Consider the following 13,116-nt stretch of genomic DNA (forward strand, 5'->3'; position numbering starts at 1 on the left):
CAGCCCAGGGGTTTCTTTGACTGTCCTAAGCCCACAGGGACTTTGCCGTCCTCAGCTCATGAGACTTGAGATGGGTAGCTTGATTTGCTGAGGAAATGCGGGATGACAGATTCAACTCTGGAGTCAAACATAGCCCGGAACTATCGCCTTAAACTGAGTTTTAAGCCTGGTGCCGATAAAAAGAAAGAAATTAGCCTTAGATCGGGCAAGCCGTTTGACGGGGGAAAATGAGACCCCCTAGGCCAGCTAGGTGGTCGCTGGATGCTGTGCAGACATCAGCAGCTGTTCATTTCATGCCCTCACGTCTCCTCGTTAGTATAGTGGTCAGTATCCCCGCCTGTCACGCGGGGGTTCAATTCCCCGACGGGGAGGTTAAACCTTTTCTGGATTTTTTTTAGTTCTTGACAAATATTCTTGAAGATTAGGCTGAGTCAAGTAGGGAATGGGTGCCAAGAACTGACTCTTTAAGAAAAAAGCACCGGCAACGCTAGTCATCGTACAATATTTGTGCACAATTGCTTACATTAGGCGGCCGGTCCACTTTATTGAGTCCCCCTCAGCACCATTTAGTGCTCCTGTTGTCTGCGAAGTCCAAATTGTAACCCTGAATCAGTTCCTCTTCTGACCCTTTGTATCATGTTACATGACGAGTAATGATCACCTGTTAGCTTTATCCCTAATTATAACTCTCACTCTTTCCCTGCATCTAACCCTAGCTCTAATCCCATCATTAACCTCGGTCCGGGCACACGCGTGAACCCCTACTCTCATCTCAGCCTCTCCTGGTGATACATCACACCTGGGATCGTTTGCTCCCTGTGGGCTGTGGGAAATTTGCTACCAGCACGCCCTGGAAGTGGGGCTCATTCCGCTGCAACGGGAGGTCTTCCCAGGACGCGTCACAGCTCAACGCAAGAGCTCCTGGGTTTCGAAGGCTCTTGCAGCAAGCCTTCACAAAGCAGCAGGGAGCGCCGTTCCAGATGGGAAACTTGAGACTGGATGTCCAGAAAAGCAAGACGTCAGAAGCGAAACCTTTTTCCTGCAGGGTGTGGCATACCATCCGCTTGCTCATTGCGACAGAGGTGGCACTAATGAAGGAAGAGGTCAACGTTACGTTCTTCTTTAAAATGCAAGGCCAGGAAAAGTGGCAGCGGTGGGATTTGAACCCACGCCTCCGAAGAGACTGGAGCCTTAATCCAGCGCCTTAGACCGCTCGGCCACGCTACCTCCCTGCTAGTTGCCGAAAGCGGAACTTGACCCGTTGCCCGGCCCGCTTTAGTGCTTTGCCTTTTCTCCTTGGAAAGTCTGGAGACAGGCAGTGGAAGGGCAGGCAAACTGTCAGGTGCGCAGAGGAGGGGAGACCATGAGGCAAGGTGGGAGATGGGGGCAAGAAGTGAGAAAAAAACTAATCGCAAGCTAGGGCAGGATTCGGAAAGTGAAGCCGAAAAGGGGCTTAGCATGCAGCCCAGGGGTTTCTTTGACTGTCCTAAGCCCACAGGGACTTTGCCGTCCTCAGCTCATGAGACTTGAGATGGGTAGCTTGATTTGCTGAGGAAATGCGGGATGACAGATTCAACTCTGGAGTCAAACATAGCCCGGAACTATCGCCTTAAACTGAGTTTTAAGCCTGGTGCCGATAAAAAGAAAGAAATTAGCCTTAGATCGGGCAAGCCGTTTGACGGGGGAAAATGAGACCCCCTAGGCCAGCTAGGTGGTCGCTGGATGCTGTGCAGACATCAGCAGCTGTTCATTTCATGCCCTCACGTCTCCTCGTTAGTATAGTGGTCAGTATCCCTGTCACGCGGGAGACCGGGGTTCAATTCCCCGACGGGGAGGTTAAACCTTTTCTGGATTTTTTTTAGTTCTTGACAAATATTCTTGAAGATTAGGCTGAGTCAAGTAGGGAATGGGTGCCAAGAACTGACTCTTTAAGAAAAAAGCACCGGCAACGCTAGTCATCGTACAATATTTGTGCACAATTGCTTACATTAGGCGGCCGGTCCACTTTATTGAGTCCCCCTCAGCACCATTTAGTGCTCCTGTTGTCTGCGAAGTCCAAATTGTAACCCTGAATCAGTTCCTCTTCTGACCCTTTGTATCATGTTACATGACGAGTAATGATCACCTGTTAGCTTTATCCCTAATTATAACTCTCACTCTTTCCCTGCATCTAACCCTAGCTCTAATCCCATCATTAACCTCGGTCCGGGCACACGCGTGAACCCTTACTCTCATCTCAGCCTCTCCTGGTGATACATCACACCTGGGATCGTTTGCTCCCTGTGGGCTGTGGGAAATTTGCTACCAGCACGCCCTGGAAGTGGGGCTCATTCCGCTGCAACGGGAGGTCTTCCCAGGACGCGTCACAGCTCAACGCAAGAGCTCCTGGGTTTCGAAGGCTCTTGCAGCAAGCCTTCACAAAGCAGCAGGGAGCGCCGTTCCAGATGGGAAACTTGAGACTGGATGTCCAGAAAAGCAAGACGTCAGAAGCGAAACCTTTTTCCTGCAGGGTGTGGCATACCATCCGCTTGCTCATTGCGACAGAGGTGGCACTAATGAAGGAAGAGGTCAACGTTACGTTCTTCTTTAAAATGCAAGGCCAGGAAAAGTGGCAGCGGTGGGATTTGAACCCACGCCTCCGAAGAGACTGGAGCCTTAATCCAGCGCCTTAGACCGCTCGGCCACGCTACCTCCCTGCTAGTCGCCGAAAGCGGAACTTGACCCGTTGCCCGGCCCGCTTTAGTGCTTTGCCTTTTCTCCTTGGAAAGTCTGGAGACAGGCAGTGGAAGGGCAGGCAAACTGTCAGGTGCGCAGAGGAGGGGAGACCATGAGGCAAGGTGGGAGATGGGGGCAAGAAGTGAGAAAAAAACTAATCGCAAGCTAGGGCAGGATTCGGAAAGTGAAGCCGAAAAGGGGCTTAGCATGCAGCCCAGGGGTTTCTTTGACTGTCCTAAGCCCACAGGGACTTTGCCGTCCTCAGCTCATGGGACTTGAGATGGGTAGCTTGATTTGCTGAGGAAATGCGGGATGACAGATTCAACTCTGGAGTCAAACATAGCCCGGAACTATCGCCTTAAACTGAGTTTTAAGCCTGGTGCCGATAAAAAGAAAGAAATTAGCCTTAGATCGGGCAAGCCGTTTGACGGGGGAAAATGAGACCCCCTAGGCCAGCTAGGTGGTCGCTGGATGCTGTGCAGACATCAGCAGCTGTTCATTTCATGCCCTCACGTCTCCTCGTTAGTATAGTGGTCAGTATCCCTGTCACGCGGGAGACCGGGGTTCAATTCCCCGACGGGGAGGTTAAACCTTTTCTGGATTTTTTTTAGTTCTTGACAAATATTCTTGAAGATTAGGCTGAGTCAAGTAGGGAATGGGTGCCAAGAACTGACTCTTTAAGAAAAAAGCACCGGCAACGCTAGTCATCGTACAATATTTGTGCACAATTGCTTACATTAGGCGGCCGGTCCACTTTATTGAGTCCCCCTCAGCACCATTTAGTGCTCCTGTTGTCTGCGAAGTCCAAATTGTAACCCTGAATCAGTTCCTCTTCTGACCCTTTGTATCATGTTACATGACGAGTAATGATCACCTGTTAGCTTTATCCCTAATTATAACTCTCACTCTTTCCCTGCATCTAACCCTAGCTCTAATCCCATCATTAACCTCGGTCCGGGCACACGCGTGAACCCTTACTCTCATCTCAGCCTCTCCTGGTGATACATCACACCTGGGATCGTTTGCTCCCTGTGGGCTGTGGGAAATTTGCTACCAGCACGCCCTGGAAGTGGGGCTCATTCCGCTGCAACGGGAGGTCTTCCCAGGACGCGTCACAGCTCAACGCAAGAGCTCCTGGGTTTCGAAGGCTCTTGCAGCAAGCCTTCACAAAGCAGCAGGGAGCGCCGTTCCAGATGGGAAACTTGAGACTGGATGTCCAGAAAAGCAAGACGTCAGAAGCGAAACCTTTTTCCTGCAGGGTGTGGCATACCATCCGCTTGCTCATTGCGACAGAGGTGGCACTAATGAAGGAAGAGGTCAACGTTACGTTCTTCTTTAAAATGCAAGGCCAGGAAAAGTGGCAGCGGTGGGATTTGAACCCACGCCTCCGAAGAGACTGGAGCCTTAATCCAGCGCCTTAGACCGCTCGGCCACGCTACCTCCCTGCTAGTCGCCGAAAGCGGAACTTGACCCGTTGCCCGGCCCGCTTTAGTGCTTTGCCTTTTCTCCTTGGAAAGTCTGGAGACAGGCAGTGGAAGGGCAGGCAAACTGTCAGGTGCGCAGAGGAGGGGAGACCATGAGGCAAGGTGGGAGATGGGGGCAAGAAGTGAGAAAAAAACTAATCGCAAGCTAGGGCAGGATTCGGAAAGTGAAGCCGAAAAGGGGCTTAGCATGCAGCCCAGGGGTTTCTTTGACTGTCCTAAGCCCACAGGGACTTTGCCGTCCTCAGCTCATGAGACTTGAGATGGGTAGCTTGATTTGCTGAGGAAATGCGGGATGACAGATTCAACTCTGGAGTCAAACATAGCCCGGAACTATCGCCTTAAACTGAGTTTTAAGCCTGGTGCCGATAAAAAGAAAGAAATTAGCCTTAGATCGGGCAAGCCGTTTGACGGGGGAAAATGAGACCCCCTAGGCCAGCTAGGTGGTCGCTGGATGCTGTGCAGACATCAGCAGCTGTTCATTTCATGCCCTCACGTCTCCTCGTTAGTATAGTGGTCAGTATCCCCGCCTGTCACGCGGGAGACCGGGGTTCAATTCCCCGACGGGGAGGTTAAACCTTTTCTGGATTTTTTTTAGTTCTTGACAAATATTCTTGAAGATTAGGCTGAGTCAAGTAGGGAATGGGTGCCAAGAACTGACTCTTTAAGAAAAAAGCACCGGCAACGCTAGTCATCGTACAATATTTGTGCACAATTGCTTACATTAGGCGGCCGGTCCACTTTATTGAGTCCCCCTCAGCACCATTTAGTGCTCCTGTTGTCTGCGAAGTCCAAATTGTAACCCTGAATCAGTTCCTCTTCTGACCCTTTGTATCATGTTACATGACGAGTAATGATCACCTGTTAGCTTTATCCCTAATTATAACTCTCACTCTTTCCCTGCATCTAACCCTAGCTCTAATCCCATCATTAACCTCGGTCCGGGCACACGCGTGAACCCTTACTCTCATCTCAGCCTCTCCTGGTGATACATCACACCTGGGATCGTTTGCTCCCTGTGGGCTGTGGGAAATTTGCTACCAGCACGCCCTGGAAGTGGGGCTCATTCCGCTGCAACGGGAGGTCTTCCCAGGACGCGTCACAGCTCAACGCAAGAGCTCCTGGGTTTCGAAGGCTCTTGCAGCAAGCCTTCACAAAGCAGCAGGGAGCGCCGTTCCAGATGGGAAACTTGAGACTGGATGTCCAGAAAAGCAAGACGTCAGAAGCGAAACCTTTTTCCTGCAGGGTGTGGCATACCATCCGCTTGCTCATTGCGACAGAGGTGGCACTAATGAAGGAAGAGGTCAACGTTACGTTCTTCTTTAAAATGCAAGGCCAGGAAAAGTGGCAGCGGTGGGATTTGAACCCACGCCTCCGAAGAGACTGGAGCCTTAATCCAGCGCCTTAGACCGCTCGGCCACGCTACCTCCCTGCTAGTCGCCGAAAGCGGAACTTGACCCGTTGCCCGGCCCGCTTTAGTGCTTTGCCTTTTCTCCTTGGAAAGTCTGGAGACAGGCAGTGGAAGGGCAGGCAAACTGTCAGGTGCGCAGAGGAGGGGAGACCATGAGGCAAGGTGGGAGATGGGGGCAAGAAGTGAGAAAAAAACTAATCGCAAGCTAGGGCAGGATTCGGAAAGTGAAGCCGAAAAGGGGCTTAGCATGCAGCCCAGGGGTTTCTTTGACTGTCCTAAGCCCACAGGGACTTTGCCGTCCTCAGCTCATGAGACTTGAGATGGGTAGCTTGATTTGCTGAGGAAATGCGGGATGACAGATTCAACTCTGGAGTCAAACATAGCCCGGAACTATCGCCTTAAACTGAGTTTTAAGCCTGGTGCCGATAAAAAGAAAGAAATTAGCCTTAGATCGGGCAAGCCGTTTGACGGGGGAAAATGAGACCCCCTAGGCCAGCTAGGTGGTCGCTGGATGCTGTGCAGACATCAGCAGCTGTTCATTTCATGCCCTCACGTCTCCTCGTTAGTATAGTGGTCAGTATCCCCGCCTGTCACGCGGGAGACCGGGGTTCAATTCCCCGACGGGGAGGTTAAACCTTTTCTGGATTTTTTTTAGTTCTTGACAAATATTCTTGAAGATTAGGCTGAGTCAAGTAGGGAATGGGTGCCAAGAACTGACTCTTTAAGAAAAAAGCACCGGCAACGCTAGTCATCGTACAATATTTGTGCACAATTGCTTACATTAGGCGGCCGGTCCACTTTATTGAGTCCCCCTCAGCACCATTTAGTGCTCCTGTTGTCTGCGAAGTCCAAATTGTAACCCTGAATCAGTTCCTCTTCTGACCCTTTGTATCATGTTACATGACGAGTAATGATCACCTGTTAGCTTTATCCCTAATTATAACTCTCACTCTTTCCCTGCATCTAACCCTAGCTCTAATCCCATCATTAACCTCGGTCCGGGCACACGCGTGAACCCTTACTCTCATCTCAGCCTCTCCTGGTGATACATCACACCTGGGATCGTTTGCTCCCTGTGGGCTGTGGGAAATTTGCTACCAGCACGCCCTGGAAGTGGGGCTCATTCCGCTGCAACGGGAGGTCTTCCCAGGACGCGTCACAGCTCAACGCAAGAGCTCCTGGGTTTCGAAGGCTCTTGCAGCAAGCCTTCACAAAGCAGCAGGGAGCGCCGTTCCAGATGGGAAACTTGAGACTGGATGTCCAGAAAAGCAAGACGTCAGAAGCGAAACCTTTTTCCTGCAGGGTGTGGCATACCATCCGCTTGCGCATTGCGACAGAGGTGGCACTAATGAAGGAAGAGGTCAACGTTACGTTCTTCTTTAAAATGCAAGGCCAGGAAAAGTGGCAGCGGTGGGATTTGAACCCACGCCTCCGAAGAGACTGGAGCCTTAATCCAGCGCCTTAGACCGCTCGGCCACGCTACCTCCCTGCTAGTCGCCGAAAGCGGAACTTGACCCGTTGCCCGGCCCGCTTTAGTGCTTTGCCTTTTCTCCTTGGAAAGTCTGGAGACAGGCAGTGGAAGGGCAGGCAAACTGTCAGGTGCGCAGAGGAGGGGAGACCATGAGGCAAGGTGGGAGATGGGGGCAAGAAGTGAGAAAAAAACTAATCGCAAGCTAGGGCAGGATTCGGAAAGTGAAGCCGAAAAGGGGCTTAGCATGCAGCCCAGGGGTTTCTTTGACTGTCCTAAGCCCACAGGGACTTTGCCGTCCTCAGCTCATGAGACTTGAGATGGGTAGCTTGATTTGCTGAGGAAATGCGGGATGACAGATTCAACTCTGGAGTCAAACATAGCCCGGAACTATCGCCTTAAACTGAGTTTTAAGCCTGGTGCCGATAAAAAGAAAGAAATTAGCCTTAGATCGGGCAAGCCGTTTGACGGGGGAAAATGAGACCCCCTAGGCCAGCTAGGTGGTCGCTGGATGCTGTGCAGACATCAGCAGCTGTTCATTTCATGCCCTCACGTCTCCTCGTTAGTATAGTGGTCAGTATCCCCGCCCGACGGGGAGGTTAAACCTTTTCTGGATTTTTTTTAGTTCTTGACAAATATTCTTGAAGATTAGGCTGAGTCAAGTAGGGAATGGGTGCCAAGAACTGACTCTTTAAGAAAAAAGCACCGGCAACGCTAGTCATCGTACAATATTTGTGCACAATTGCTTACATTAGGCGGCCGGTCCACTTTATTGAGTCCCCCTCAGCACCATTTAGTGCTCCTGTTGTCTGCGAAGTCCAAATTGTAACCCTGAATCAGTTCCTCTTCTGACCCTTTGTATCATGTTACATGACGAGTAATGATCACCTGTTAGCTTTATCCCTAATTATAACTCTCACTCTTTCCCTGCATCTAACCCTAGCTCTAATCCCATCATTAACCTCGGTCCGGGCACACGCGTGAACCCTTACTCTCATCTCAGCCTCTCCTGGTGATACATCACACCTGGGATCGTTTGCTCCCTGTGGGCTGTGGGAAATTTGCTACCAGCACGCCCTGGAAGTGGGGCTCATTCCGCTGCAACGGGAGGTCTTCCCAGGACGCGTCACAGCTCAACGCAAGAGCTCCTGGGTTTCGAAGGCTCTTGCAGCAAGCCTTCACAAAGCAGCAGGGAGCGCCGTTCCAGATGGGAAACTTGAGACTGGATGTCCAGAAAAGCAAGACGTCAGAAGCGAAACCTTTTTCCTGCAGGGTGTGGCATACCATCCGCTTGCTCATTGCGACAGAGGTGGCACTAATGAAGGAAGAGGTCAACGTTACGTTCTTCTTTAAAATGCAAGGCCAGGAAAAGTGGCAGCGGTGGGATTTGAACCCACGCCTCCGAAGAGACTGGAGCCTTAATCCAGCGCCTTAGACCGCTCGGCCACGCTACCTCCCTGCTAGTCGCCGAAAGCGGAACTTGACCCGTTGCCCGGCCCGCTTTAGTGCTTTGCCTTTTCTCCTTGGAAAGTCTGGAGACAGGCAGTGGAAGGGCAGGCAAACTGTCAGGTGCGCAGAGGAGGGGAGACCATGAGGCAAGGTGGGAGATGGGGGCAAGAAGTGAGAAAAAAACTAATCGCAAGCTAGGGCAGGATTCGGAAAGTGAAGCCGAAAAGGGGCTTAGCATGCAGCCCAGGGGTTTCTTTGACTGTCCTAAGCCCACAGGGACTTTGCCGTCCTCAGCTCATGAGACTTGAGATGGGTAGCTTGATTTGCTGAGGAAATGCGGGATGACAGATTCAACTCTGGAGTCAAACATAGCCCGGAACTATCGCCTTAAACTGAGTTTTAAGCCTGGTGCCGATAAAAAGAAAGAAATTAGCCTTAGATCGGGCAAGCCGTTTGACGGGGGAAAATGAGACCCCCTAGGCCAGCTAGGTGGTCGCTGGATGCTGTGCAGACATCAGCAGCTGTTCATTTCATGCCCTCACGTCTCCTCGTTAGTATAGTGGTCAGTATCCCTGTCACGCGGGAGACCGGGGTTCAATTCCCCGACGGGGAGGTTAAACCTTTTCTGGATTTTTTTTAGTTCTTGACAAATATTCTTGAAGATTAGGCTGAGTCAAGTAGGGAATGGGTGCCAAGAACTGACTCTTTAAGAAAAAAGCACCGGCAACGCTAGTCATCGTACAATATTTGTGCACAATTGCTTACATTAGGCGGCCGGTCCACTTTATTGAGTCCCCCTCAGCACCATTTAGTGCTCCTGTTGTCTGCGAAGTCCAAATTGTAACCCTGAATCAGTTCCTCTTCTGACCCTTTGTATCATGTTACATGACGAGTAATGATCACCTGTTAGCTTTATCCCTAATTATAACTCTCACTCTTTCCCTGCATCTAACCCTAGCTCTAATCCCATCATTAACCTCGGTCCGGGCACACGCGTGAACCCTTACTCTCATCTCAGCCTCTCCTGGTGATACATCACACCTGGGATCGTTTGCTCCCTGTGGGCTGTGGGAAATTTGCTACCAGCACGCCCTGGAAGTGGGGCTCATTCCGCTGCAACGGGAGGTCTTCCCAGGACGCGTCACAGCTCAACGCAAGAGCTCCTGGGTTTCGAAGGCTCTTGCAGCAAGCCTTCACAAAGCAGCAGGGAGCGCCGTTCCAGATGGGAAACTTGAGACTGGATGTCCAGAAAAGCAAGACGTCAGAAGCGAAACCTTTTTCCTGCAGGGTGTGGCATACCATCCGCTTGCTCATTGCGACAGAGGTGGCACTAATGAAGGAAGAGGTCAACGTTACGTTCTTCTTTAAAATGCAAGGCCAGGAAAAGTGGCAGCGGTGGGATTTGAACCCACGCCTCCGAAGAGACTGGAGCCTTAATCCAGCGCCTTAGACCGCTCGGCCACGCTACCTCCCTGCTAGTCGCCGAAAGCGGAACTTGACCCGTTGCCCGGCCCGCTTTAGTGCTTTGCCTTTTCTCCTTGGAAAGTCTGGAGACAGGCAGTGGAAGGGCAGGCAAACTGTCAGGTGCGCAGAGGAGGGGAGACCATGAGGCAAGGTGGGAGATGGGGGCAAGAAGTGAGAAAAAAACTAATCGCAAGCTAGGGCAGGATTCGGAAAGTGAAGCCGAAAAGGGGCTTAGCATGCAGCCCAGGGGTTTCTTTGACTGTCCTAAGCCCACAGGGACTTTGCCGTCCTCAGCTCATGAGACTTGAGATGGGTAGCTTGATTTGCTGAGGAAATGCGGGATGACAGATTCAACTCTGGAGTCAAACATAGCCCGGAACTATCGCCTTAAACTGAGTTTTAAGCCTGGTGCCGATAAAAAGAAAGAAATTAGCCTTAGATCGGGCAAGCCGTTTGACGGGGGAAAATGAGACCCCCTAGGCCAGCTAGGTGGTCGCTGGATGCTGTGCAGACATCAGCAGCTGTTCATTTCATGCCCTCACGTCTCCTCGTTAGTATAGTGGTCAGTATCCCCGCCTGTCACGCGGGAGACCGGGGTTCAATTCCCCGACGGGGAGGTTAAACCTTTTCTGGATTTTTTTTAGTTCTTGACAAATATTCTTGAAGATTAGGCTGAGTCAAGTAGGGAATGGGTGCCAAGAACTGACTCTTTAAGAAAAAAGCACCGGCAACGCTAGTCATCGTACAATATTTGTGCACAATTGCTTACATTAGGCGGCCGGTCCACTTTATTGAGTCCCCCTCAGCACCATTTAGTGCTCCTGTTGTCTGCGAAGTCCAAATTGTAACCCTGAATCAGTTCCTCTTCTGACCCTTTGTATCATGTTACATGACGAGTAATGATCACCTGTTAGCTTTATCCCTAATTATAACTCTCACTCTTTCCCTGCATCTAACCCTAGCTCTAATCCCATCATTAACCTCGGTCCGGGCACACGCGTGAACCCTTACTCTCATCTCAGCCTCTCCTGGTGATACATCACACCTGGGATCGTTTGCTCCCTGTGGGCTGTGGGAAATTTGCTACCAGCACGCCCTGGAAGTGGGGCTCATTCCGCTGCAACGGGAGGTCTTCCCAGGACGCGTCACAGCTCAACGCAAGAGCTCCTGGGTTTCGAAGGCTCTTGCAGCAAGCCTTCACAAAGCAGCAGGGAGCGCCGTTCCAGATGGGAAACTTGAGACTGGATGTCCAGAAAAGCAAGACGTCAGAAGCGAAACCTTTTTCCTGCAGGGTGTGGCATACCATCCGCTTGCTCATTGCGACAGAGGTGGCACTAATGAAGGAAGAGGTCAACGTTACGTTCTTCTTTAAAATGCAAGGCCAGGAAAAGTGGCAGCGGTGGGATTTGAACCCACGCCTCCGAAGAGACTGGAGCCTTAATCCAGCGCCTTAGACCGCTCGGCCACGCTACCTCCCTGCTAGTCGCCGAAAGCGGAACTTGACCCGTTGCCCGGCCCGCTTTAGTGCTTTGCCTTTTCTCCTTGGAAAGTCTGGAGACAGGCAGTGGAAGGGCAGGCAAACTGTCAGGTGCGCAGAGGAGGGGAGACCATGAGGCAAGGTGGGAGATGGGGGCAAGAAGTGAGAAAAAAACTAATCGCAAGCTAGGGCAGGATTCGGAAAGTGAAGCCGAAAAGGGGCTTAGCATGCAGCCCAGGGGTTTCTTTGACTGTCCTAAGCCCACAGGGACTTTGCCGTCCTCAGCTCATGAGACTTGAGATGGGTAGCTTGATTTGCTGAGGAAATGCGGGATGACAGATTCAACTCTGGAGTCAAACATAGCCCGGAACTATCGCCTTAAACTGAGTTTTAAGCCTGGTGCCGATAAAAAGAAAGAAATTAGCCTTAGATCGGGCAAGCCGTTTGACGGGGGAAAATGAGACCCCCTAGGCCAGCTAGGTGGTCGCTGGATGCTGTGCAGACATCAGCAGCTGTTCATTTCATGCCCTCACGTCTCCTCGTTAGTATAGTGGTCAGTATCCCCGCCTGTCACGCGGGAGACCGGGGTTCAATTCCCCGACGGGGAGGTTAAACCTTTTCTGGATTTTTTTTAGTTCTTGACAAATATTCTTGAAGATTAGGCTGAGTCAAGTAGGGAATGGGTGCCAAGAACTGACTCTTTAAGAAAAAAGCACCGGCAACGCTAGTCATCGTACAATATTTGTGCACAATTGCTTACATTAGGCGGCCGGTCCACTTTATTGAGTCCCCCTCAGCACCATTTAGTGCTCCTGTTGTCTGCGAAGTCCAAATTGTAACCCTGAATCAGTTCCTCTTCTGACCCTTTGTATCATGTTACATGACGAGTAATGATCACCTGTTAGCTTTATCCCTAATTATAACTCTCACTCTTTCCCTGCATCTAACCCTAGCTCTAATCCCATCATTAACCTCGGTCCGGGCACACGCGTGAACCCTTACTCTCATCTCAGCCTCTCCTGGTGATACATCACACCTGGGATCGTTTGCTCCCTGTGGGCTGTGGGAAATTTGCTACCAGCACGCCCTGGAAGTGGGGCTCATTCCGCTGCAACGGGAGGTCTTCCCAGGACGCGTCACAGCTCAACGCAAGAGCTCCTGGGTTTCGAAGGCTCTTGCAGCAAGCCTTCACAAAGCAGCAGGGAGCGCCGTTCCAGATGGGAAACTTGAGACTGGATGTCCAGAAAAGCAAGACGTCAGAAGCGAAACCTTTTTCCTGCAGGGTGTGGCATACCATCCGCTTGCGCATTGCGACAGAGGTGGCACTAATGAAGGAAGAGGTCAACGTTACGTTCTTCTTTAAAATGCAAGGCCAGGAAAAGTGGCAGCGGTGGGATTTGAACCCACGCCTCCGAAGAGACTGGAGCCTTAATCCAGCGCCTTAGACCGCTCGGCCACGCTACCTCCCTGCTAGTCGCCGAAAGCGGAACTTGACCCGTTGCCCGGCCCGCTTTAGTGCTTTGCCTTTTCTCCTTGGAAAGTCTGGAGACAGGCAGTGGAAGGGCAGGCAAACTGTCAGGTGCGCAGAGGAGGGGAGACCATGAGGCAAGGTGGGAGATGGGGGCAAGAAGTGAGAAAAAAACTAATCGCA

The 13,116-nt window shown here is 51.4% G+C and overlaps 13 non-coding genes across 13 annotated transcripts; 4 read left to right on the forward strand and 9 right to left on the reverse strand.

Annotated features, from left to right (window-relative positions):
• Nucleotides 1-1,145: 1,145 nt before the first annotated feature.
• Nucleotides 1,146-1,227, reverse strand: TRNAL-AAG (transfer RNA leucine (anticodon AAG)). Its single transcript has one exon. It is a non-coding gene; the product is annotated as a tRNA-Leu (tRNA).
• Nucleotides 1,228-2,609: 1,382 nt separating this feature from the next.
• Nucleotides 2,610-2,691, reverse strand: TRNAL-AAG (transfer RNA leucine (anticodon AAG)). The gene has a single exon. It is a non-coding gene; the product is annotated as a tRNA-Leu (tRNA).
• Nucleotides 2,692-4,073: 1,382 nt separating this feature from the next.
• On the reverse strand, nucleotides 4,074-4,155 carry TRNAL-AAG (transfer RNA leucine (anticodon AAG)). The gene has a single exon. It is a non-coding gene; the product is annotated as a tRNA-Leu (tRNA).
• A 540-nt stretch (nucleotides 4,156-4,695) lies between these two features.
• Nucleotides 4,696-4,767, forward strand: TRNAD-GUC (transfer RNA aspartic acid (anticodon GUC)). The gene has a single exon. It is a non-coding gene; the product is annotated as a tRNA-Asp (tRNA).
• A 774-nt stretch (nucleotides 4,768-5,541) lies between these two features.
• TRNAL-AAG (transfer RNA leucine (anticodon AAG)) lies at nucleotides 5,542-5,623 on the reverse strand. Its single transcript has one exon. It is a non-coding gene; the product is annotated as a tRNA-Leu (tRNA).
• A 540-nt stretch (nucleotides 5,624-6,163) lies between these two features.
• TRNAD-GUC (transfer RNA aspartic acid (anticodon GUC)) lies at nucleotides 6,164-6,235 on the forward strand. Its single transcript has one exon. It is a non-coding gene; the product is annotated as a tRNA-Asp (tRNA).
• A 774-nt stretch (nucleotides 6,236-7,009) lies between these two features.
• Nucleotides 7,010-7,091, reverse strand: TRNAL-AAG (transfer RNA leucine (anticodon AAG)). Its single transcript has one exon. It is a non-coding gene; the product is annotated as a tRNA-Leu (tRNA).
• Nucleotides 7,092-8,447: 1,356 nt separating this feature from the next.
• TRNAL-AAG (transfer RNA leucine (anticodon AAG)) lies at nucleotides 8,448-8,529 on the reverse strand. Its single transcript has one exon. It is a non-coding gene; the product is annotated as a tRNA-Leu (tRNA).
• A 1,382-nt stretch (nucleotides 8,530-9,911) lies between these two features.
• TRNAL-AAG (transfer RNA leucine (anticodon AAG)) lies at nucleotides 9,912-9,993 on the reverse strand. Its single transcript has one exon. It is a non-coding gene; the product is annotated as a tRNA-Leu (tRNA).
• A 540-nt stretch (nucleotides 9,994-10,533) lies between these two features.
• On the forward strand, nucleotides 10,534-10,605 carry TRNAD-GUC (transfer RNA aspartic acid (anticodon GUC)). The gene has a single exon. It is a non-coding gene; the product is annotated as a tRNA-Asp (tRNA).
• A 774-nt stretch (nucleotides 10,606-11,379) lies between these two features.
• On the reverse strand, nucleotides 11,380-11,461 carry TRNAL-AAG (transfer RNA leucine (anticodon AAG)). Its single transcript has one exon. It is a non-coding gene; the product is annotated as a tRNA-Leu (tRNA).
• A 540-nt stretch (nucleotides 11,462-12,001) lies between these two features.
• TRNAD-GUC (transfer RNA aspartic acid (anticodon GUC)) lies at nucleotides 12,002-12,073 on the forward strand. The gene has a single exon. It is a non-coding gene; the product is annotated as a tRNA-Asp (tRNA).
• A 774-nt stretch (nucleotides 12,074-12,847) lies between these two features.
• TRNAL-AAG (transfer RNA leucine (anticodon AAG)) lies at nucleotides 12,848-12,929 on the reverse strand. The gene has a single exon. It is a non-coding gene; the product is annotated as a tRNA-Leu (tRNA).
• Nucleotides 12,930-13,116: the final 187 nt, after the last annotated feature.

The sequence above is a fragment of the Ambystoma mexicanum genome, unplaced genomic scaffold (genome assembly GCF_040938575.1).
Source record: "Ambystoma mexicanum isolate Mex_15411 unplaced genomic scaffold, UKY_AmexF1_1 Mex_scaf20, whole genome shotgun sequence".
NCBI classification, from domain to species: Eukaryota; Metazoa; Chordata; class Amphibia; order Caudata; family Ambystomatidae; genus Ambystoma; species Ambystoma mexicanum.